Raw genomic sequence first — 23,025 nt, 5'->3', positions numbered from 1 at the left:
TGAGTCTCAGAGTGTCAGTATCGGAGTGTCAGAGTGTCAGTGTCAGAGTGTCAGTTTCAGAGTGTCAGAGTGTCAGTTTCAGAGTGTCAGAGTGTCAGTGTCAGAGTGTCAGTGTCAGAGTGTCAGTGTCAGAGTGTCAGAGTGTCAGTTTCAGAGTGTCAGAGTGTCAGTGTCAGGGTGTCAGTGTCAGGGTGTCAGTGTCAGGGTGTCAGTGTCAGGGTGTCAGTGTCAGGGTGTCAGTGTCAGGGTGTCAGTGTCAGGGTGTCAGTGTCAGGGTGTCAGTGTCAGGGTGTCAGTGTCAGGGTGTCAGTGTCAGGGTGTCAGTGTCAGGGTGTCAGTGTCAGGGTGTCAGTGTCAGGGTGTCAGTGTCAGGGTGTCAGTGTCAGGGTGTCAGTGTCAGGGTGTCAGTGTCAGGGTGTCAGTGTCAGGGTGTCAGTGTCAGGGTGTCAGTGTCAGGGTGTCAGTGTCAGGGTGTCAGTGTCAGGGTGTCAGTGTCAGGGTGTCAGTGTCAGGGTGTCAGTGTCAGGGTGTCAGTGTCAGGGTGTCAGTGTCAGGGTGTCAGTGTCAGGGTGTCAGTGTCAGGGTGTCAGTGTCAGGGTGTCAGTGTCAGGGTGTCAGTGTCAGTGTGTCTGTGTCAGTGTCAGAGTGTCAGTATCGGAGTGTCAGAGTGTCAGTGTCAGAGTGTCAGTGTCGGAGTGTCAGTGTCGGAGTGTCAGTGTCGGAGTGTCAGTGTCGGAGTGTCAGTGTCGGAGTGTCAGTGTCGGAGTGTCAGTGTCGGAGTGTCAGTGTCGGAGTGTCAGTGTCGGAGTGTCAGTGTCGGAGTGTCAGTGTCGGAGTGTCAGTGTCAGAGTGTCAGTGTCAGAGTGTCAGTGTCAGAGTGTCAGTGTCAGGGTGTCAGTGTCAGGGTGACAGTGTCAGAGTGTCAGAGTCAGAGTGTCAGAGTCAGAGTGTCAGAGTCAGAGTGTCAGAGTCAGAGTGTCAGAGTCAGAGTGTCAGAGTCAGAGTGTCAGTGTCAGTGTCAGAGTGTCAGTGTCAGAGTGTCAGACTGTCAGAGTCAGAGTGTCAGAGTCAGAGTGTCTGAGTCAGAGTGTCAGAGTGTCAGAGTCAGAGTGTCAGAGTCAGAGTGTCAGTGTCAGAGTGTCAGTGTCAGAGTGTCAGTGTCGGAGTGTCAGTGTCGGAGTGTCAGTGTCGGAGTGTCAGTGTCGGAGTGTCAGTGTCGGAGTGTCAGTGTCGGAGTGTCAGTGTCGGAGTGTCAGTGTCGGAGTGTCAGTGTCAGAGTGTCAGTGTCAGAGTGTCAGTGTCAGAGTGTCAGTGTCAGGGTGTCAGTGTCAGGGTGTCAGTGTCAGGGTGACAGTGTCAGAGTGTCAGAGTCAGAGTGTCAGAGTCAGAGTGTCAGAGTCAGAGTGTCAGAGTCAGAGTGTCAGAGTCAGAGTGTCAGAGTCAGAGTGTCAGTGTCAGTGTCAGAGTGTCAGTGTCAGAGTGTCAGACTGTCAGAGTCAGAGTGTCAGAGTCAGAGTGTCTGAGTCAGAGTGTCAGAGTGTCAGAGTCAGAGTGTCAGAGTCAGAGTGTCAGTGTCAGAGTGTCAGTGTCAGAGTGTCAGTGTCGGAGTGTCAGTGTCGGAGTGTCAGTGTCGGAGTGTCAGTGTCGGAGTGTCAGTGTCGGAGTGTCAGTGTCGGAGTGTCAGTGTCGGAGTGTCAGTGTCGGAGTGTCAGTGTCAGAGTGTCAGTGTCAGAGTGTCAGTGTCAGAGTGTCAGTGTCAGGGTGTCAGTGTCAGGGTGACAGTGTCAGAGTGTCAGAGTCAGAGTGTCAGAGTCAGAGTGTCAGAGTCAGAGTGTCAGAGTCAGAGTGTCAGAGTCAGAGTGTCAGAGTCAGAGTGTCAGTGTCAGTGTCAGAGTGTCAGTGTCAGAGTGTCAGACTGTCAGAGTCAGAGTGTCAGAGTCAGAGTGTCTGAGTCAGAGTGTCAGAGTGTCAGAGTCAGAGTGTCAGAGTCAGAGTGTCAGTGTCAGAGTGTCAGTGTCAGAGTGTCAGTGTCAGACTGTCAGAGTCAGAGTGTCAGAGTGTCAGAGTGTCAGAGTGTCAGAGTGTCAGAGTGTCAGTGTCAGAGTGTCAGAGTCAGAGTGTCAGAGTCAGAGTGTCAGAGTCAGAGTGTCAGAGTGTCAGAGTGTCAGAGTCAGAGTGTCAGAGTCAGAGTGTCAGAGTCAGAGTGTCAGAGTCAGAGTGTCAGAGTCAGAGTGTCAGTGTCAGAGTGTCAGTGTCAGAGTGTCAGAGTCAGAGTGTCAGAGTCAGAGTGTCAGAGTGTCAGTGTCAGAGTGTCAGTGTCAGAGTGTCAGTGTCAGAGTGTCAGTGTCAGGGTGTCAGTGTCAGGGTGACAGAGTCAGAGTGTCAGAGTCAGAGTGTCAGAGTCAGAGTGTCAGAGTCAGAGTGTCAGAGTCAGAGTGTCAGAGTCAGAGTGTCAGAGTCAGAGTGTCAGAGTCAGAGTGTCAGAGTCAGAGTGTCAGTGTCAGAGTGTCAGTGTCAGAGTGTCAGTGTCAGAGTGTCAGTGTCAGAGTGTCAGAGTCAGAGTGTCAGAGTCAGAGTGTCAGAGTCAGAGTGTCAGAGTCAGAGTGTCAGAGTCAGAGTGTCAGAGTGTCAGAGTCAGAGTGTCAGAGTGTCAGAGTCAGAGTGTCAGAGTCAGAGTGTCAGAGTCAGAGTGTCAGAGTCAGAGTGTCAGAGTCGGAGTGTCAGAGTCAGAGTGTCAGAGTCAGAGTGTCAGAGTGTCAGAGTCAGAGTGTCAGAGTGTCAGAGTGTCAGAGTCAGAGTGTCAGAGTCAGAGTGTCAGTGTCAGACTGTCAGAGTCAGATTGTCAGTGTCAGACTGTCAGAGTCAGAGTGTCAGTTTCAGAGTGTCAGTGTCAGAGTGTCAGTGTCAGAGTGTCAGTGTCAGAGTGTCAGTGTCAGAGTGTCAGAGTCAGAGTGTCAGTGTCAGAGTGTCAGTGTCAGAGTGTCAGTGTCAGAGTGTCAGTGTCAGAGTGTCAGAGTCAGAGTGTCAGTGTCAGAGTGTCAGTGTCAGAGTGTCAGAGTCAGTGTCAGAGTGTCAGTGTCAGAGTGTCAGTGTCAGAGTGTCAGTGTCAGAGTGTCAGTGTCAGAGTGTCAGTGTCAGAGTGTCAGTGTCAGAGTCAGAGTGTCAGAGTCAGAGTGTCAGTGTCAGAGTGTCAGAGTCAGTGTCAGAGTGTCAGAGTCAGAGTGTCAGTGTCAGAGTGTCAGTGTCAGAGTGTCAGTGTCAGAGTGTCAGTGTCAGAGTGTCAGTGTCAGAGTGTCAGTGTCAGAGTCAGAGTGTCAGAGTCAGAGTGTCAGTGTCAGAGTGTCAGTGTCAGAGTGTCAGAGTCAGAGAGTCAGAGTGTCAGAGTGTCAGAGTCAGAGTGTCAGAGTCAGAGTGTCAGAGTCAGAGTGTCAGAGTCAGAGTGTCAGAGTCAGAGTGTCAGAGTCAGAGTGTCAGAGTCAGAGTGTCAGAGTCAGAGTGTCAGAGTCAGAGTGTCAGAGTCAGAGTGTCAGTGTCAGAGTGTCAGTGTCAGAGTGTCAGTGTCAGAGTGTCAGAGTCAGAGTGTCAGAGTCAGAGTGTCAGAGCCAGAGTGTCAGTGTCAGAGTGTCAGTGTCAGAGTGTCAGTGTCAGGGTGTCAGTGTCAGGGTGTCAGTGTCAGGGTGTCAGTGTCAGGGTGTCAGTGTCAGGGTGTCAGTGTCAGGGTGACAGTGTCAGAGTGTCAGAGTCAGAGTGTCAGAGTCAGAGTGTCAGAGTCAGAGTGTCAGAGTCAGAGTGTCAGAGTCAGAGTGTCAGAGTCAGAGTGTCAGAGTCAGAGTGTCAGAGTCAGAGTGTCAGAGTCAGAGTGTCAGAGTCAGAGTGTCAGAGTCAGAGTGTCAGAGTCAGAGTGTCAGAGTCAGAGTGTCAGAGTCAGAGTGTCAGAGTCAGAGTGTCAGAGTCAGAGTGTCAGAGTCAGAGTGTCAGAGTCAGAGTGTCAGAGTCAGAGTGTCAGTGTCAGAGTGTCAGTGTCAGAATGTCAGAGTCAGAGTGTCAGAGTCAGAGTGTCAGAGTCAGAGTGTCAGAGTCAGAGTGTCAGAGTGTCAGAGTCAGAGTGTCAGAGTGTCAGAGTGTCAGAGTCAGAGTGTCAGAGTGTCAGAGTGTCAGAGTCAGAGTGTCAGAGTCAGAGTGTCAGAGTCAGAGTGTCAGAGTCAGAGTGTCAGAGTCAGAGTGTCAGAGTCAGAGTGTCAGAGTCAGAGTGTCAGAGTCAGAGTGTCAGAGTCAGAGTGTCAGAGTCAGAGTGTCAGAGTCAGAGTGTCAGAGTCAGAGTGTCAGAGTCAGAGTGTCAGTGTCAGAGTGTCAGTGTCAGAGTGTCAGACTGTCAGAGTCAGAGTGTCAGTTTCAGAGTGTCAGTGTCAGAGTGTCAGTGTCAGAGTGTCAGTGTCAGAGTGTCAGTGTCAGAGTGTCAGTGTCAGAGTGTCAGTGTCAGAGTGTCAGTGTCAGAGTGTCAGTGTCAGAGTGTCAGAGTCAGAGTGTCAGTGTCAGAGTGTCAGTGTCAGAGTGTCAGTGTCAGAGTGTCAGAGTCAGAGTGTCAGTGTCAGAGTGTCAGTGTCAGAGTGTCAGAGTCAGTGTCAGAGTGTCAGAGTCAGAGTGTCAGTGTCAGAGTGTCAGTGTCAGAGTGTCAGAGTCAGAGTGTCAGAGTCAGAGTGTCAGAGTCAGAGTGTCAGAGTCAGAGTGTCAGAGTCAGAGTGTCAGTGTCAGAGTGTCAGAGTCAGAGAGTCAGAGTGTCAGAGTGTCAGAGTCAGAGTGTCAGTGTCAGAGTGTCAGTGTCAGAGTGTCAGTGTCAGAGTGTCAGTGTCAGAGTGTCAGAGTCAGAGTGTCAGAGTGTCAGAGTGTCAGAGTCAGAGTGTCAGTGTCAGAGTGTCAGCGTGTCAGTGTCAGAGTGTCAGTGTCAGAGTGTCAGTGTCAGAGTGTCAGAGTCAGAGTGTCAGTGTCAGAGTGTCAGTGTCAGAGTGTCAGTGTCAGAGTGTCAGTGTCAGAGTGTCAGAGTGTCAGTGTCAGAGTGTCAGAGTCAGAGTGTCAGAGTCAGAGTGTCAGTGTCAGAGTGTCAGTGTCAGAGTGTCAGTGTCAGAGTGGCAGTGTCAGAGTGTCAGTGTCAGAGTGTCAGAGTCAGAGAGTCAGAGTGTCAGAGTCAGAGTGTCAGAGTCAGAGTGTCAGAGTCAGAGTGTCAGAGTCAGAGTGTCAGAGTCAGAGTGTCAGAGTCAGAGTCTCAGAGTCAGAGTGTCAGAGTCAGAGTGTCAGAGTCAGAGTGTCAGAGTCAGAGTGTCAGAGTCAGAGTGTCATTGTCAGAGTGTCAGTGTCAGAATGTCAGAGTCAGAGTGTCAGAGTCAGAGTGTCAGAGTCAGAGTGTCAGAGTCAGAGTGTCAGAGTGTCAGAGTCAGAGTGTCAGAGTGTCAGAGTGTCAGAGTCAGAGTGTCAGAGTGTCAGAGTGTCAGAGTCAGAGTGTCAGAGTCAGAGTGTCAGAGTCAGAGTGTCAGAGTCAGAGTGTCAGAGTCAGAGTGTCAGAGTCAGAGTGTCAGAGTCAGAGTGTCAGAGTCAGAGTGTCAGAGTCAGAGTGTCAGAGTCAGAGTGTCAGAGTCAGAGTGTCAGTGTCAGAGTGTCAGTGTCAGAGTGTCAGACTGTCAGAGTCAGAGTGTCAGTTTCAGAGTGTCAGTGTCAGAGTGTCAGTGTCAGAGTGTCAGTGTCAGAGTGTCAGTGTCAGAGTGTCAGTGTCAGAGTGTCAGTGTCAGAGTGTCAGTGTCAGAGTGTCAGAGTCAGAGTGTCAGTGTCAGAGTGTCAGTGTCAGAGTGTCAGTGTCAGAGTGTCAGAGTCAGAGTGTCAGTGTCAGAGTGTCAGTGTCAGAGTGTCAGAGTCAGTGTCAGAGTGTCAGAGTCAGAGTGTCAGTGTCAGAGTGTCAGTGTCAGAGTGTCAGAGTCAGAGTGTCAGAGTCAGAGTGTCAGAGTCAGAGTGTCAGAGTCAGAGTGTCAGAGTCAGAGTGTCAGTGTCAGAGTGTCAGAGTCAGAGAGTCAGAGTGTCAGAGTGTCAGAGTCAGAGTGTCAGTGTCAGAGTGTCAGTGTCAGAGTGTCAGTGTCAGAGTGTCAGTGTCAGAGTGTCAGAGTCAGAGTGTCAGAGTGTCAGAGTCAGAGTGTCAGTGTCAGAGTGTCAGCGTGTCAGTGTCAGAGTGTCAGTGTCAGAGTGTCAGTGTCAGAGTGTCAGTGTCAGAGTGTCAGAGTCAGAGTGTCAGTGTCAGAGTGTCAGTGTCAGAGTGTCAGTGTCAGAGTGTCAGTGTCAGAGTGTCAGAGTGTCAGTGTCAGAGTGTCAGAGTCAGAGTGTCAGAGTCAGAGTGTCAGTGTCAGAGTGTCAGTGTCAGAGTGTCAGTGTCAGAGTGGCAGTGTCAGAGTGTCAGTGTCAGAGTGTCAGAGTCAGAGAGTCAGAGTGTCAGTGTCAGAGTGTCAGTGTCAGAGTGTCAGAGTCAGAGTGTCAGAGTCAGAGTGTCAGTGTCAGAGTGTCAGAGTCAGAGTCAGAGTGTCAGAGTGTCAGAGTCAGAGTGTCAGAGTGTCAGTGTCAGAGTGTCAGAGTGTCAGTGTCAGAGTGTCAGAGTGTCAGTGTCAGAGTGTCAGAGTCAGAGTGTCAGAGTCAGAGTGTCAGTGTCAGAGTGTCAGTGTCAGAGTCAGAGTGTCAGAGTGTCAGAGTCAGAGTGTCAGTGTCAGAGTGTCAGTGTCAGAGTGTCAGAGTCAGAGTGTCAGAGTCAGAGTGTCAGTGTCAGAGTGTCAGTGTCAGAGTGTCAGAGTCAGAGTGTCAGAGTGTCAGTGTCAGAGTGTCAGTGTCAGAGTGTCAGAGTCAGAGTGTCAGACTGTCAGAGTCAGAGTGTCAGTGTCAGAGTGTCAGTGTCAGAGTGTCAGTGTCAGAGTGTCAGAGTCAGAGTGTCAGAGTCAGAGTGTCAGTGTCAGAGTGTCAGAGTCAGAGTGTCAGAGTCAGAGTGTCAGTGTCAGAGTGTCGGTGTCAGAGTCAGAGTGTCAGACTGTCAGAGTCAGAGTGTCAGAGTGTCAGACTGTCAGAGTCAGAGTGTCAGTGTCAGAGTCAGAGTGTCAGTGTCAGAGTGTCAGTGTCAGAGTCAGAGTGTCAGAGTCAGAGTCAGAGTGTCAGAGTCAGAGTGTCAGAGTCAGAGAGTCAGAGTCAGAGAGTCAGAGTGTCAGAGTCAGAGTGTCAGAGTCAGAGTGTCAGAGTCAGAGTGTCAGAGTCAGAGTGTCAGAGTCAGAGTGTCAGAGTCAGAGTGTCAGAGTCAGAGTGTCAGAGTCAGAGTGTCAGTGTCAGAGTGTCAGAGTCAGAGTGTCAGAGTCAGAGTGTCAGAGGCAGAGTGTCAGAGGCAGAGTGTCAGAGGCAGAGTGTCAGAGTCAGAGTGTCAGAGGCAGAGTGTCAGAGGCAGAGTGTCAGTGTCAGAGTGTCAGTGTCAGAGTGTCAGTGTCAGAGTGTCAGTGTCAGAGTGTCAGTGTCAGAGTGTCAGTGTCAGAGTGTCAGAGTGTCAGTTTCAGAGTGTCAGAGTGTCAGTGTCAGAGTGTCAGTGTCAGAGTCAGAGTGTCAGAGTCAGAGTGTCAGAGTCAGAGTGTCAGAGTCAGAGTGTCAGAGTCAGAGTGTCAGAGTCAGAGTGTCAGAGTCAGAGTGTCAGAGTCAGAGTGTCAGAGTCAGAGTGTCAGTGTCAGAGTGTCAGTGTCAGAGTGTCAGTGTCAGAGTGTCAGTGTCAGAGTGTCAGTGTCAGAGTGTCAGAGTCAGAGAGTCAGAGTGTCGGAGTCAGAGTGTCAGTGTCAGAGTGTCAGAGTGAGAGTGTCAGTGTCAGAGTGTCAGTGTCAGAGTGTCAGTGTCAGAGTGTCAGAGTCAGAGTGTCAGAGTCAGAGTGTCAGTGTCAGAGTGTCAGTGTCAGAGTGTCAGAGTCAGAGTGTCAGAGTCAGAGTCAGAGTGTCAGAGTCAGAGTGTCAGAGTGTCAGTGTCAGAGTGTCAGAGTGTCAGTGTCAGAGTGTCAGTGTCAGAGTGTCAGAGTCAGAGTGTCAGAGTCAGAGTGTCAGTGTCAGAGTGTCAGTGTCAGAGTCAGAGTGTCAGAGTGTCAGTGTCAGAGTGTCAGTGTCAGAGTGTCAGTGTCAGAGTGTCAGAGTCAGAGTGTCAGTGTCAGAGTGTCAGAGTCAGAGTGTCAGAGTGTCAGTGTCAGAGTGTCAGTGTCAGAGTGTCAGAGTCAGAGTGTCAGAGTGTCAGTGTCAGAGTGTCAGAGTGTCAGTGTCAGAGTGTCAGTGTCAGAGTGTCAGAGTCAGAGTGTCAGAGTCAGAGTGTCAGTGTCAGAGTGTCAGAGTCAGAGTGTCAGAGTGTCAGAGTCAGAGTGTCAGTGTCAGAGTGTCGGTGTCAGAGTCAGAGTGTCAGACTGTCAGAGTCAGAGTGTCAGAGTGTCAGACTGTCAGAGTCAGAGTGTCAGTGTCAGAGTCAGAGTGTCAGTGTCAGAGTGTCAGTGTCAGAGTCAGAGTCAGAGTGTCAGAGTCAGAGTGTCAGAGTCAGAGTGTCAGAGTCAGAGAGTCAGAGTCAGAGAGTCAGAGTGTCAGAGTCAGAGTGTCAGAGTCAGAGTGTCAGAGTCAGAGTGTCAGAGTCAGAGTGTCAGAGTCAGAGTGTCAGAGTCAGAGTGTCAGAGTCAGAGTGTCAGTGTCAGAGTGTCAGAGTCAGAGTGTCAGTGTCAGAGTGTCAGTGTCAGAGTCAGAGTGTCAGAGTGTCAGTGTCAGAGTGTCAGTGTCAGAGTGTCAGTGTCAGAGTGTCAGAGTCAGAGTGTCAGTGTCAGAGTGTCAGAGTCAGAGTGTCAGAGTGTCAGTGTCAGAGTGTCAGTGTCAGAGTGTCAGAGTCAGAGTGTCAGACTGTCAGAGTCAGAGTGTCAGTGTCAGAGTGTCAGTGTCAGAGTGTCAGTGTCAGAGTGTCAGAGTCAGAGTGTCAGAGTGTCAGAGTCAGAGTGTCAGTGTCAGAGTGTCAGAGTCAGAGTGTCAGAGTGTCAGAGTCAGAGTGTCAGTGTCAGAGTGTCGGTGTCAGAGTCAGAGTGTCAGACTGTCAGAGTCAGAGTGTCAGAGTGTCAGACTGTCAGAGTCAGAGTGTCAGTGTCAGAGTCAGAGTGTCAGTGTCAGAGTGTCAGTGTCAGAGTCAGAGTGTCAGAGTCAGAGTCAGAGTGTCAGAGTCAGAGTGTCAGAGTCAGAGAGTCAGAGTGTCAGAGTCAGAGTGTCAGAGTCAGAGTGTCAGAGTCAGAGTGTCAGAGTCAGAGTGTCAGAGTCAGAGTGTCAGAGTCAGAGTGTCAGAGTCAGAGTGTCAGAGTCAGAGTGTCAGTGTCAGAGTGTCAGTGTCAGTGTCAGAGTGTCGGTGTCAGAGTCAGAGTGTCAGAGTGTCAGAGTGTCAGACTGTCAGAGTCAGAGTGTCAGTGTCAGAGTCAGAGTGTCAGTGTCAGAGTGTCAGTGTCAGAGTCAGAGTGTCAGTGTCAGTGTCAGAGTGTCAGTATCGGAGTGTCAGAGTGTCAGTGTCAGAGTGTCAGTGTCAGAGTGTCAGAGTGTCAGTTTCAGAGTGTCAGAGTGTCAGTGTCAGAGTGTCAGTGTCAGAGTGTCAGAGTGTCAGTTTCAGAGTGTCAGAGTGTCAGTGTCAGGGTGTCAGTGTCAGGGTGTCAGTGTCAGGGTGTCAGTGTCAGGGTGTCAGTGTCAGGGTGTCAGTGTCAGGGTGTCAGTGTCAGGGTGTCAGTGTCAGGGTGTCAGTGTCAGGGTGTCAGTGTCAGGGTGTCAGTGTCAGGGTGTCAGTGTCAGGGTGTCAGTGTCAGGGTGTCAGTGTCAGGGTGTCAGTGTCAGGGTGTCAGTGTCAGGGTGTCAGTGTCAGGGTGTCAGTGTCAGTGTCAGAGTGTCAGTATCGGAGTGTCAGAGTGTCAGTGTCAGAGTGTCAGTGTCAGAGTGTCAGTGTCAGAGTGTCAGTGTCGGAGTGTCAGTGTCGGAGTGTCAGTGTCGGAGTGTCAGTGTCGGAGTGTCAGTGTCGGAGTGTCAGTGTCGGAGTGTCAGTGTCGGAGTGTCAGTGTCGGAGTGTCAGTGTCAGAGTGTCAGTGTCAGTGTGTCAGTGTCGGAGTGTCAGTGTCGGAGTGTCAGTGTCGGAGTGTCAGTGTCGGAGTGTCAGTGTCGGAGTGTCAGTGTCGGAGTGTCAGTGTCGGAGTGTCAGAGTCGGAGTGTCAGAGTCGGAGTGTCAGAGTCAGAGTGACAGAGTGTCAGAGTCAGAGTGACAGAGTGTCAGAGTCAGAGTGTCAGAGTCAGAGTGTCAGAGTCAGAAAGTCAGAGTGTCAGAGTCAGAGTGTCAGTGTCAGAGTGTCTGTGGCAGAGTGTCAGTGTCAGAGTGTCAGTGTCAGAGTGTCAGTGTCAGAGTGTCAGTGTCAGAGTGTCAGTGTCAGAGTGTCAGTGTCAGAGTGTCAGTGTCAGAGTGTCAGTGTCAGAGTGTCAGTGTCAGAGTGTCAGTGTCAGGGTGTCAGTGTCAGGGTGTCAGTGTCAGGGTGTCAATGTCAGGGTGACAGTGTCAGTGTGAGTCTCAGAGTGTCAGTATCGGAGTGTCAGAGTGTCAGTGTCAGAGTGTCAGTGTCAGAGTGTCAGTGTCAGAGTGTCAGAGTGTCAGTGTCAGAGTGTCAGTGTCAGAGTGTCAGGGTGTCAGTGTCAGGGTGTCAGTGTCAGGGTGTCAGTGTCAGGGTGTCAGTGTCAGGGTGACAGTGTCAGTGTGTCTGTGTCAGTGTCAGAGTGTCAGTATCGGAGTGTCAGAGTGTCAGTGTCAGAGTGTCAGTGTCAGAGTGTCAGTGTCGGAGTGTCAGTGTCGGAGTGTCAGTGTCGGAGTGTCAGTGTCGGAGTGTCAGTGTCGGAGTGTCAGTGTCGGAGTGTCAGTGTCGGAGTGTCAGAGTCGGAGTGTCAGAGTCGGAGTGTCAGAGTCAGAGTGACAGAGTGTCAGAGTCAGAGTGACAGAGTGTCAGAGTCAGAGTGTCAGAGTCAGAGTGTCAGAGTCAGAAAGTCAGAGTGTCAGAGTCAGAGTGTCAGAGTCAGAGTGTCTGTGGCACAGTGACAGTGTCAGAGTGTCAGTGTCAGAGTGTCAGTGTCAGAGTGTCAGTGTCAGAGTGTCAGTGTCAGAGTGTCAGTGTCAGAGTGTCAGTGTCAGAGTGTCAGTGTCAGAGTGTCAGTGTCAGGGTGTCAGTGTCAGGGTGTCAGTGTCAGGGTGACAGTGTCAGTGTGAGTCTCAGAGTGTCAGTATCGGAGTGTCAGAGTGTCAGTGTCAGAGTGTCAGTGTCAGAGTGTCAGTGTCAGAGTGTCAGTGTCAGAGTGTCAGAGTGTCAGTGTCAGAGTGTCAGTGTCAGAGTGTCAGGGTGTCAGTGTCAGGGTGTCAGTGTCAGAGTGTCAGTGTCAGAGTGTCAGAGTCAGAGTGTCAGAGTGTCAGTGTCAGAGTGTCAGTGTCAGAGTGTCAGAGTCAGAGTGTCAGACTGTCAGAGTCAGAGTGTCAGTGTCAGTGTCAGAGTGTCAGTGTCAGAGTGTCAGAGTCAGAGTGTCAGAGTGTCAGAGTCAGAGTGTCAGTGTCAGAGTGTCAGAGTCAGAGTGTCAGAGTGTCAGAGTCAGAGTGTCAGTGTCAGAGTGTCGGTGTCAGAGTCAGAGTGTCAGACTGTCAGAGTCAGAGTGTCAGAGTGTCAGACTGTCAGAGTCAGAGTGTCAGTGTCAGAGTCAGAGTGTCAGTGTCAGAGTGTCAGTGTCAGAGTCAGAGTGTCAGAGTCAGAGTCAGAGTGTCAGAGTCAGAGTGTCAGAGTCAGAGTGTCAGAGTCAGAGAGTCAGAGTGTCAGAGTCAGAGTGTCAGAGTCAGAGTGTCAGAGTCAGAGTGTCAGAGTCAGAGTGTCAGAGTCAGAGTGTCAGAGTCAGAGTGTCAGAGTCAGAGTGTCAGAGTCAGAGTGTCAGAGTCAGAGTGTCAGTGTCAGAGTGTCAGTGTCAGTGTCAGAGTGTCGGTGTCAGAGTCAGAGTGTCAGAGTGTCAGAGTGTCAGACTGTCAGAGTCAGAGTGTCAGTGTCAGAGTCAGAGTGTCAGTGTCAGAGTGTCAGTGTCAGAGTCAGAGTGTCAGTGTCAGTGTCAGAGTGTCAGAGTGTCAGTGTCAGAGTGTCAGTGTCAGGGTGTCAGTGTCAGGGTGTCAGTGTCAGGGTGTCAGTGTCAGGGTGTCAGTGTCAGGGTGTCAGTGTCAGGGTGACAGTGTCAGTGTGAGTCTCAGAGTGTCAGTATCGGAGTGTCAGAGTGTCAGTGTCAGAGTGTCAGTGTCAGAGTGTCAGAGTGTCAGTTTCAGAGTGTCAGAGTGTCAGTGTCAGAGTGTCAGTGTCAGAGTGTCAGAGTGTCAGTTTCAGAGTGTCAGAGTGTCAGTGTCAGGGTGTCAGTGTCAGGGTGTCAGTGTCAGGGTGTCAGTGTCAGGGTGTCAGTGTCAGGGTGTCAGTGTCAGGGTGTCAGTGTCAGGGTGTCAGTGTCAGGGTGTCAGTGTCAGGGTGTCAGTGTCAGGGTGTCAGTGTCAGGGTGTCAGTGTCAGGGTGTCAGTGTCAGGGTGTCAGTGTCAGGGTGTCAGTGTCAGGGTGTCAGTGTCAGGGTGTCAGTGTCAGTGTCAGAGTGTCAGTATCGGAGTGTCAGAGTGTCAGTGTCAGAGTGTCAGTGTCAGAGTGTCAGTGTCAGAGTGTCAGTGTCGGAGTGTCAGTGTCGGAGTGTCAGTGTCGGAGTGTCAGTGTCGGAGTGTCAGTGTCGGAGTGTCAGTGTCGGAGTGTCAGTGTCGGAGTGTCAGTGTCGGAGTGTCAGTGTCAGAGTGTCAGTGTCAGTGTGTCAGTGTCGGAGTGTCAGTGTCGGAGTGTCAGTGTCGGAGTGTCAGTGTCGGAGTGTCAGTGTCGGAGTGTCAGTGTCGGAGTGTCAGTGTCGGAGTGTCAGAGTCGGAGTGTCAGAGTCGGAGTGTCAGAGTCAGAGTGACAGAGTGTCAGAGTCAGAGTGACAGAGTGTCAGAGTCAGAGTGTCAGAGTCAGAGTGTCAGAGTCAGAAAGTCAGAGTGTCAGAGTCAGAGTGTCAGTGTCAGAGTGTCTGTGGCAGAGTGTCAGTGTCAGAGTGTCAGTGTCAGAGTGTCAGTGTCAGAGTGTCAGTGTCAGAGTGTCAGTGTCAGAGTGTCAGTGTCAGAGTGTCAGTGTCAGAGTGTCAGTGTCAGAGTGTCAGTGTCAGAGTGTCAGTGTCAGGGTGTCAGTGTCAGGGTGTCAGTGTCAGGGTGTCAATGTCAGGGTGACAGTGTCAGTGTGAGTCTCAGAGTGTCAGTATCGGAGTGTCAGAGTGTCAGTGTCAGAGTGTCAGTGTCAGAGTGTCAGTGTCAGAGTGTCAGAGTGTCAGTGTCAGAGTGTCAGTGTCAGAGTGTCAGGGTGTCAGTGTCAGGGTGTCAGTGTCAGGGTGTCAGTGTCAGGGTGTCAGTGTCAGGGTGACAGTGTCAGTGTGTCTGTGTCAGTGTCAGAGTGTCAGTATCGGAGTGTCAGAGTGTCAGTGTCAGAGTGTCAGTGTCAGAGTGTCAGTGTCGGAGTGTCAGTGTCGGAGTGTCAGTGTCGGAGTGTCAGTGTCGGAGTGTCAGTGTCGGAGTGTCAGTGTCGGAGTGTCAGTGTCGGAGTGTCAGAGTCGGAGTGTCAGAGTCGGAGTGTCAGAGTCAGAGTGACAGAGTGTCAGAGTCAGAGTGACAGAGTGTCAGAGTCAGAGTGTCAGAGTCAGAGTGTCAGAGTCAGAAAGTCAGAGTGTCAGAGTCAGAGTGTCAGAGTCAGAGTGTCTGTGGCACAGTGACAGTGTCAGAGTGTCAGTGTCAGAGTGTCAGTGTCAGAGTGTCAGTGTCAGAGTGTCAGTGTCAGAGTGTCAGTGTCAGAGTGTCAGTGTCAGAGTGTCAGTGTCAGAGTGTCAGTGTCAGGGTGTCAGTGTCAGGGTGTCAGTGTCAGGGTGACAGTGTCAGTGTGAGTCTCAGAGTGTCAGTATCGGAGTGTCAGAGTGTCAGTGTCAGAGTGTCAGTGTCAGAGTGTCAGTGTCAGAGTGTCAGTGTCAGAGTGTCAGAGTGTCAGTGTCAGAGTGTCAGTGTCAGAGTGTCAGGGTGTCAGTGTCAGGGTGTCAGTGTCAGAGTGTCAGTGTCAGAGTGTCAGAGTCAGAGTGTCAGAGTGTCAGTGTCAGAGTGTCAGTGTCAGAGTGTCAGAGTCAGAGTGTCAGACTGTCAGAGTCAGAGTGTCAGTGTCAGTGTCAGAGTGTCAGTGTCAGAGTGTCAGAGTCAGAGTGTCAGAGTGTCAGAGTCAGAGTGTCAGTGTCAGAGTGTCAGAGTCAGAGTGTCAGAGTGTCAGAGTCAGAGTGTCAGTGTCAGAGTGTCGGTGTCAGAGTCAGAGTGTCAGACTGTCAGAGTCAGAGTGTCAGAGTGTCAGACTGTCAGAGTCAGAGTGTCAGTGTCAGAGTCAGAGTGTCAGTGTCAGAGTGTCAGTGTCAGAGTCAGAGTGTCAGAGTCAGAGTCAGAGTGTCAGAGTCAGAGTGTCAGAGTCAGAGTGTCAGAGTCAGAGAGTCAGAGTGTCAGAGTCAGAGTGTCAGAGTCAGAGTGTCAGAGTCAGAGTGTCAGAGTCAGAGTGTCAGAGTCAGAGTGTCAGAGTCAGAGTGTCAGAGTCAGAGTGTCAGAGTCAGAGTGTCAGAGTCAGAGTGTCAGAGTCAGAGTGTCAGAGTCAGAGTGTCAGAGTCAGAGTGTCAGAGTCAGAGTGTCAGAGTCAGAGTGTCAGTGTCAGAGTGTCAGAGGCAGAGTGTCAGAGGCAGAGTGTCAGAGGCAGAGTGTCAGAGGCAGAGTGTCAGAGGCAGAGTGTCAGAGGCAGAGTGTCAGAGGCAGAGTGTCAGAGGCAGAGTGTCAGAGTCAGAGTGTCAGTGTCAGAGTGTCAGTGTCAGAGTGTCAGTGTCAGAGTGTCAGTGTCAGAGTGTCAGTGTCAGAGTGTCAGTGTCAGAGTGTCAGTGTCAGTGTCAGAGTGTCAGTGTCAGAGTGTCAGTGTCAGGGTGTCAGTGTCAGGGTGTCAGTGTCAGGGTGTCAGTGTCAGGGTGTCAGTGTCAGGGTGTCAGTGTCAGGGTGACAGTGTCAGTGTGAGTCTCAGAGTGTCAGTATCGGAGTGTCAGAGTGTCAGTGTCAGAGTGTCAGTGTCAGAGTGTCAGAGTGTCAGTTTCAGAGTGTCAGAGTGTCAGTGTCAGAGTGTCAGTGTCAGAGTCAGAGTGTCAGAGTCAGAGTGTCAGTGTCAGAGTGTCAGTGTCAGATTGTCAGTGTCAGAGTGTCAGTGTCAGAGTGTCAGTGTCAGAGTGTCAGAGTCAGAGAGTCAGTGTCAGAGTGTCAGTGTCAGAGTGTCAGTGTCAGAGTGTCAGAGTGTCAGACTGTCAGAGTCAGAGTGTCAGTGTCAGAGTGTCAGTGTCAGAGTGTCAGTGTCAGAGTGTCAGAGTCAGAGTGTCAGAGTCAGAGTGTCAGAGTGTCAGAGTCAGAGTGTCAGTGTCAGAGTGTCAGAGTCAGAGTGTCAGAGTGTCAGAGTCAGAGTGTCAGTGTCAGAGTGTCGGTGTCAGAGTCAGAGTGTCAGACTGTCAGAGTCAGAGTGTCAGAGTGTCAGACTGTCAGAGTCAGAGTGTCAGTGTCAGAGTCAGAGTGTCAGTGTCAGAGTGTCAGTGTCAGAGTCAGAGTGTCAGAGTCAGAGTCAGAGTGTCAGAGTCAGAGTGTCAGAGTCAGAGAGTCAGAGTGTCAGAGTCAGAGTGTCAGAGTCAGAGTGTCAGAGTCAGAGTGTCAGAGTCAGAGTGTCAGAGTCAGAGTGTCAGAGTCAGAGTGTCAGAGTCAGAGTGTCAGTGTCAGAGTGTCAGAGTCAGAGTGTCAGAGGCAGAGTGTCAGAGGCAGAGTGTCAGAGGCAGAGTGTCAGAGGCAGAGTGTCAGAGGCAGAGTGTCAGAGTCAGAGTGTCAGTGTCAGAGTGTCAGTGTCAGAGTGTCAGTGTCAGAGTGTCAGTGTCAGAGTGTCAGTGTCAGAGTGTCAGAGTGTCAGTTTCAGAGTGTCAGAGTGTCAGTGTCAGAGTGTCAGTGTCAGAGTGTCAGAGTGTCAGTTTCAGAGTGTCAGAGTGTCAGTGTCAGGGTGTCAGTGTCAGGGTGTCAGTGTCAGGGTGTCAGTGTCAGGGTGTCAGTGTCAGGGTGTCAGTGTCAGGGTGTCAGTGTCAGGGTGTCAGTGTCAGGGTGTCAGTGTCAGGGTGTCAGTGTCAGGGTGTCAGTGTCAGGGTGTCAGTGTCAGGGTGTCAGTGTCAGGGTGTCAGTGTCAGGGTGTCAGTGTCAGGGTGTCAGTGTCAGGGTGTCAGTGTCAGTGTGTCTGTGTCAGTGTCAGAGTGTCAGTATCGGAGTGTCAGAGTGTCAGTGTCAGAGTGTCAGTGTCAGAGTGTCAGTGTCAGAGTGTCAGTATCGGAGTGTCAGAGTGTCAGTGTCAGAGTGTCAGTGTCAGAGTGTCAGTGTCAGAGTGTCAGTGTCAGAGTGTCAGTGTCAGAGTGTCAGTGTCGGAGTGTCAGTGTCGGAGTGTCAGTGTCGGAGTGTCAGTGTCGGAGTGTCAGTGTCGGAGTGTCAGTGTCGGAGTGTCAGTGTCGGAGTGTCAGTGTCGGAGTGTCAGTGTCGGAGTGTCAGTGTCGGAGTGTCAGTGTCGGAGTGTCAGTGTCGGAGTGTCAGTGTCAGAGTGTCAGTGTCAGTGTGTCAGTGTCGGAGTGTCAGTGTCGGAGTGTCAGTGTCGGAGTGTCAGTGTCGGAGTGTCAGTGTCGGAGTGTCAGAGTCGGAGTGTCAGAGTCGGAGTGTCAGAGTCGGAGTGTCAGAGTCAGAGTGACAGAGTGTCAGAGTCAGAGTGACAGAGTGTCAGAGTCAGAGTGTCAGAGTCAGAGTGTCAGAGTCAGAAAGTCAGAGTGTCAGAGTCAGAGTGTCAGTGTCAGAGTGTCTGTGGCAGAGTGTCAGTGTCAGTGTCAGAGTGTCAGTGTCAGAGTGTCAGTGTCAGAGTGTCAGTGTCAGAGTGTCAGTGTCAGAGTGTCAGTGTCAGAGTGTCAGTGTCAGAGTGTCAGTGTCAGAGTGTCAGTGTCAGGGTGTCAGTGTCAGGGTGTCAATGTCAGGGTGACAGTGTCAGTGTGAGTCTCAGAGTGTCAGTATCGGAGTGTCAGAGTGTCAGTGTCAGAGTGTCAGTGTCAGAGTGTCAGTGTCAGAGTGTCAGTGTCAGAGTGTCAGAGTGTCAGTGTCAGAGTGTCAGTGTCAGAGTGTCAGGGTGTCAGTGTCAGGGTGTCAGTGTCAGGGTGTCAGTGTCAGGGTGTCAGTGTCAGGGTGTCAGTGTCAGGGTGACAGTGTCAGTGTGTCTGTGTCAGTGTCGGAGTGTCAGTGTCGGAGTGTCAGTGTCGGAGTGTCAGAGTGTCAGTGTCGGAGTGTCAGTGTCGGAGTGTCAGTGTCGGAGTGTCAGTGTCGGAGTGTCAGTGTCGGAGTGTCAGTGTCGGAGTGTCAGAGTCAGAGTGTCAGAGTCAGAGTGTCAGAGTCAGAGTGTCAGAGTCAGAGTGACAGAGTGTCAGAGTCAGAGTGTCAGAGTCAGAGTGTCAGTGTCAGAGTCAGAGTGTCAGAGTCAGAGTGTCAGAGTCAGAGTGTCAGAGTCAGAGTGTCAGAGTCAGAGTGTCAGAGTCAGAGTGTCAGAGTCAGAGTGTCAGAGTCAGAGTGTCAGAGTCAGAGTGTCAGTGTCAGAGTGTCAGTGTCAGAGTCAGAGTGTCAGTGTCTGAGTGTCAGAGTCAGAGTGTCAGAGTCAGAGTGTCAGAGTCAGAGTGTCAGAGTCAGAGTGTCAGAGTGTCAGAGTCAGAGTGTCAGAGTCAGAGTGTCAGAGTCAGAGTGTCAGAGTCAGAGTGTCAGAGTGTCAGAGTCAGAGTGTCAGAGTCAGAGTGTCTGAGTCAGAGTGTCAGAGTCAGAGTGTCAGAGTCAGAGTGTCAGAGTCAGAGTGTCAGTGTCAGGGTGTCAGTGTCAGGGTGTCAGTGTCAGGGTGTCAGTGTCAGGGTGTCAGTGTCAGGGTGACAGTGTCAGGGTGACAGTGTCAGGGTGACAGTGTCAGGCTGACAGTGTCAGGGTGACAGTGTCAGGGTGTCAGTGTCAGGGTGACAGTGTCAGGGTGACAGTGTCAGGGTGACAGTGTCAGGGTCACAGTGTCAGGGTGACAGTGTCAGAGTCAGAGTGTCAGAGTCGGAGTGTCAGAGTCGGAGTGTCAGAGTCGGAGTGTCAGAGTCGGAGTGTCAGAGTGTCAGAGTCAGAGTGTCAGTGTCTCAGTGTCAGCGTCAGAGTGTCAGCGTCAGAGTGTCAGCGTCAGAGTGTCAGCGTCAGAGTGTCAGCGTCAGAGTGTCAGCGTCAGAGTGTCAGCGTCAGAGTGTCAGCGTCAGAGTGTCAGCGTCAGAGTGTCAGCGTCAGAGTGTCAGCGTCAGAGTGTCAGCGTCAGAGTGTCAGCGTCAGAGTGTCAGCGTCAGAGTGTCAGCGTCAGTGTCAGAGTGACAGTGTCAGAGTGACAGTGTCAGGGTGACAGTGTCAGGGTGACAGTGTCAGGGTGACAGTGTCAGGGTGACAGTGTCAGGGTGACAGTGTCAGGGTGACAGTGTCAGGGTGACAGTGTCAGGGTGACAGTGTCAGGGTGACAGTGTCAGTGTGTCAGAGTCAGAGTGACAGTGTCAGTGTGTCAGAGTCAGTGTGTCAGAGTCAGAGTATCAGTGTCAGGGTGACAAAGTCAGATTGAGGAGGTCAGAGTGTCAGTGTCAGAGGGCCAAGGTTAGAATCATCGCAGGATTTTCAGGCCGCACTTGCCCCAAGACCAAAAAATCCCTCCCGAGTTCAACAATCTTTCCCTGGTCCACCCCCGCCTGCTCCAATTCCCATGGTGGACAGGATGGGAAAATTCTGCCCAGAGAGTGATCCAGCACAGAAAAGGTCATTCAGCGAATCGACAAAGATTAAAATGACAGTTTGTCCAGCAGTCCCCTGTATAGCAATACTCTTTCAATGACTGTATACAATATCATTGGGGACCATAAGTTCACTTTAAGAAATTATATGCAGCAGCTCAGATGAATTCCACAAAGAGCAGGGAATGTTTTTAATGTTCCGGGATCTAAGCCAAAATCTAAAAACATTAGAACAAATCATTACATTCAAAACCCAAACACCAAAGAACAAAGAACAATACAGCACAAGAACAGGCCCTTCGGCCCTCCAAGCCCGCGCCGCTCCCTGGTCCAAACTAGACCATTCTTTTGTATCCCTCCATTCCCACTCCGTTCATATGGCTGTCGAGATAAGTCTTAAATGTTCCCAGTGTGTCCGCCTCCACCACCTTGCCTGGCAGCGCATTCCAGGCCCCCACCACCCTCTGTGTAAAATATGTCCGTCTGATATCTGTGTTAAACCTTCCCCCCCCTTCACCTTGAACCTATGACCCCTCGTGAATGTCACCACCGACCTGGGGAAAAGCTTCCCACCGTTCACCCTATCTCTGCCTTTCATAATTTTATACACCTCTATTAAGTCTCCCCTCATCCTCCGTCTTTCCAGGGAGAACAACCCCAGTTTACCCAATCTCTCCTCATAACTAAGCCCCTCCATACCAGGTAACATCCTGGTAAACCTCCTCTGTACTCTCTCCAAAGCCTCCACGTCCTTCTGGTAGTGTGGCGACCAGAACTGGACGCAGTATTCCAGATGCGGCCGAACCAACGTTCTATACATCTGCAACATCAGACCCCAACTTTTATACTCTATGCCCCGTCCTATAAAGGCAAGCATGCCATATGCCTTCTTCACCACCTTCTCCACCTGTGACGTCACTTTCAAGGATCTGTGGACTTGCACACCCAGGTCCCTCTGTGTATCTACACCCTTTATGGTTCTGCCATTTATCGTATAGCTCCTCCCCACATTATTTCTACCAAAATGCATCACTTCGCATTCATCAGGATTGAACTCCATCTGCCATTTCTTTGCCCAAATTTCCAGCCTATCTATATCCTTCTGTAGCTTCTGACAATGCTCCTCACTATCTGCAAGTCCTGCCAATTTTGTGTCGTCCGCAAACTTACTGATCACCCCAGTTACACCTTCTTCCAGATCATTTATATAAATCACAAACAGCAGAGGTCCCAATACAGAGCCCTGCGGAACACCACTAGTCACAGGCCTCCAGCCGGAAAAAGACCCTTCCACTACCACCCTCTGTCTTCTGTGACCAAGCCAGTTCTCCACCCATCTAGCCACCTCCCCCTTTATCCCATGAGATCCAACCTTTTTCACTCGCCTACCATGAGGGACTTTGTCAAACGCTTTACTAAAGTCCATATAGACGACATCCACGGCCCTTCCCTCGTCAACCATTTTGGTCACTCCTTCAAAAAACTCCACCAGGTTAGTGAGGCATGACCTCCCTCTCACAAAACCATGCTGACTATCGTTAATGAGTTTATTTCTTTCTAACTTCGCATACATCCTATCTCTAAGAATCTTCTCCAACAACTTCCCCACCACGGACGTCAAGCTCACCGGCCTATAATTACCCGGGTTATCCTTCCTACCCTTCTTAAATAACGGGACCACATTAGCTATCCTCCAATCCTCTGGGACCTCACCTGCGTCCAGTGACGAGACAAAGATTTGCGTCAGAGGCCCAGCGATTTCATCTCTCGTCTCCCTGAGCAGCCTTGGATAGATTCCATCAGGCCCTGGGGATTTGTCTGTCTTTAAATTCTCTCACAAACCTGACACTTCTTCCTTTGTAATGGAGATTTTCTCCAACGGTTCAACACTCCCCTCCGAGACACTCCCAGTCAACACATCCCTCTCCTTTGTGAATACCGACGCAAAGTATTCATTTAGGATCTCCCCTACTTCTTTGGGCTCCAAGCATAATTCCCCACTTTTGTCCCTGAGTGGTCCGATTTTTTCCCTGACAACCCTTTTGTTCCTAACGTATGAATAAAATGCCTTGGGATTCTCCTTAATCCTGTCTGCCAAGAACATTTCGTGACCCCTTTTTGCTCTTCTAATTCCCCGTTTGAGTTCTTTCCTACTTTCTTTGTACTCCTCCAGAGCTCCCTCTGTTTTTAGCTGCCTGGACCTACCATACGCCTCTCTTTTCTTTTTGACCAGTCCCTCAATTTCCCTGGTTATCCACGGTTCTCGAATCCTACCCTTCCTATCCTTCTTTTTTACAGGCACATGCTTGTCCTGTAGCCCTAACAACTGTTCCTTAAAAGACTCCCACATGCCAGATGTGGATTTACCCTCAAACAGCCTCTCCCAATCAAGAGCTGCCAATTTCTGCCTAATCCCACTAAAGTTAGCCTTCCCCCAATCCAACACCTTACCCTTGGGACACCACTCATCCTTTTCCATCACTATCCTATAGCTAACAGAATTGTGGTCACCAGTTAGCCTCAATCTCTGTATTGATGATTGATAGAAATATACAGCAAAACAGCGACTTGCTGACAGAGTGTACTGTAACTCTCATACCAGATCAAGCAGCCATATTGATGAAAACAGAGTATGCTACAACTCTCACACCAGACATCACTTTATGAAGGAGTAGTGCTCCAAAAGCCTGTGATTTCAAATAAATCTGTTGGACTATAACCTGGTGTCCTGCGACCTCTCACTTTGTTCACCCCAATCCAACACCGGCATTTCCACATCACAGATCAAACATAGCAGCTTAGAGATAGACCAAACACAACCCCTGATAGAGGATACTGCAACTCTCACACCAGATCAAACACAACCCCTGATAGAGAATATTGCAACCCTCACACCAGATCAAACATAGCTGTTTATCGATTGAGTACACTGCAACCCTAACACCAGATCAAACACAGCAAAGTGAAATGTACTGCTCTCTTGTACCAAGCTGAAGAATTATAAATTTATTCTTCTTTATTCTTGGATGTGGGTGCTGCTGACAATTTGCCATTTTCGGGCTCAGTTCTGAACCAGCCACATTCCTGTGGGCCTGGAGTCACACATCAGCCAGTCAGGGTAAGGACGGCAGATATCCTTCCCTAAAGGAGTGAGTGAACCAGATGGCATTGTAGAACAATCAGTAACAGTTGACATGGATGGAATCAGACAGACTAGCTATACTTTGCAGACTGATTCGTTGAATTTATAGCCCATCAGCACCCATTTGGGATTGGAACCCATGTCGTTGGGATTTGTCCACCTTCAGTATTGCCAAGACAGGGATATTACCCAGAACCAGCATCTCAACTGAGAAGTGATTAGATAATCAACTATTAGGTTGATTAGGGAGGAGGGAGGCCCGATCATTGTCTGGTTGGGGTGGCGGGGGGGGGGGCGATCGTTGTTTGCTGGGGGGGAGGGGGTGTGTGGGGCCCATCGGTGCCTGGTGGTGGGGGGGGGTGGGGGCGAGAGAGGTGCGCCAGATCATTCTCTGGTGAGGGGGTGGGGAGGGAGGAGGAGGCTGGTCAGATGTTCCTCTGGGTGGGGCGTGGGGGGAGGGGGGCGTGGGGAGGCCAGATCATTCTCTGGGTTGGGGGTGGGGGGGAAGGGAAGCGAGGCCAGATCATCCTCTGTGGGGAGGAGGTGGGGTGAGTGAGGCCACATCATTCTCGGGGGGAGCGGGGGAGTGAGGCCAGATCACCCTCTGGGAGGCGGGGGGGGGGGGAGGGGGAGTGAGCCCAGATCATGGGTTTTCTCCGGGTGCTCCGGTCTCCTCCCACAGTCCAAAGATGTGCGGGTTAGGTTGATTGGCCATGCTAAAAAATTGCCCCTTAGTGTCCTGAGATGCGTAGGTTAGAGGGGTTAGCTGGTAAATATGTAGGGATATGGGGGTAGGGCCTGGGTGGGATTATGGTCGGTGCAGACTTGATGGGCCGAATGGCCTCTTTCTGCACTGTAGGGTTTCTATGATCATTCTCTGGGGGGCGA

General features: G+C 51.1%; 1 protein-coding gene across 6 annotated transcripts in view; it reads right to left on the bottom strand.

The window, feature by feature from the left end:
- LOC144511902 (voltage-dependent L-type calcium channel subunit alpha-1S-like) overlaps positions 1-23,025 on the bottom strand; it is an 841,603-nt gene that overhangs the window by 262,367 nt on the left and 556,211 nt on the right. The gene's annotated exons all lie outside the window — the stretch shown is intronic.

Source organism: Mustelus asterias, chromosome 25, assembly GCF_964213995.1.
Source record: "Mustelus asterias chromosome 25, sMusAst1.hap1.1, whole genome shotgun sequence".
In the NCBI taxonomy this organism is placed as follows: Eukaryota; Metazoa; Chordata; class Chondrichthyes; order Carcharhiniformes; family Triakidae; genus Mustelus; species Mustelus asterias.
Note: the sequence above shows the minus strand (reverse complement) of the source record. Positions and strands in the feature narration are given on the sequence as shown.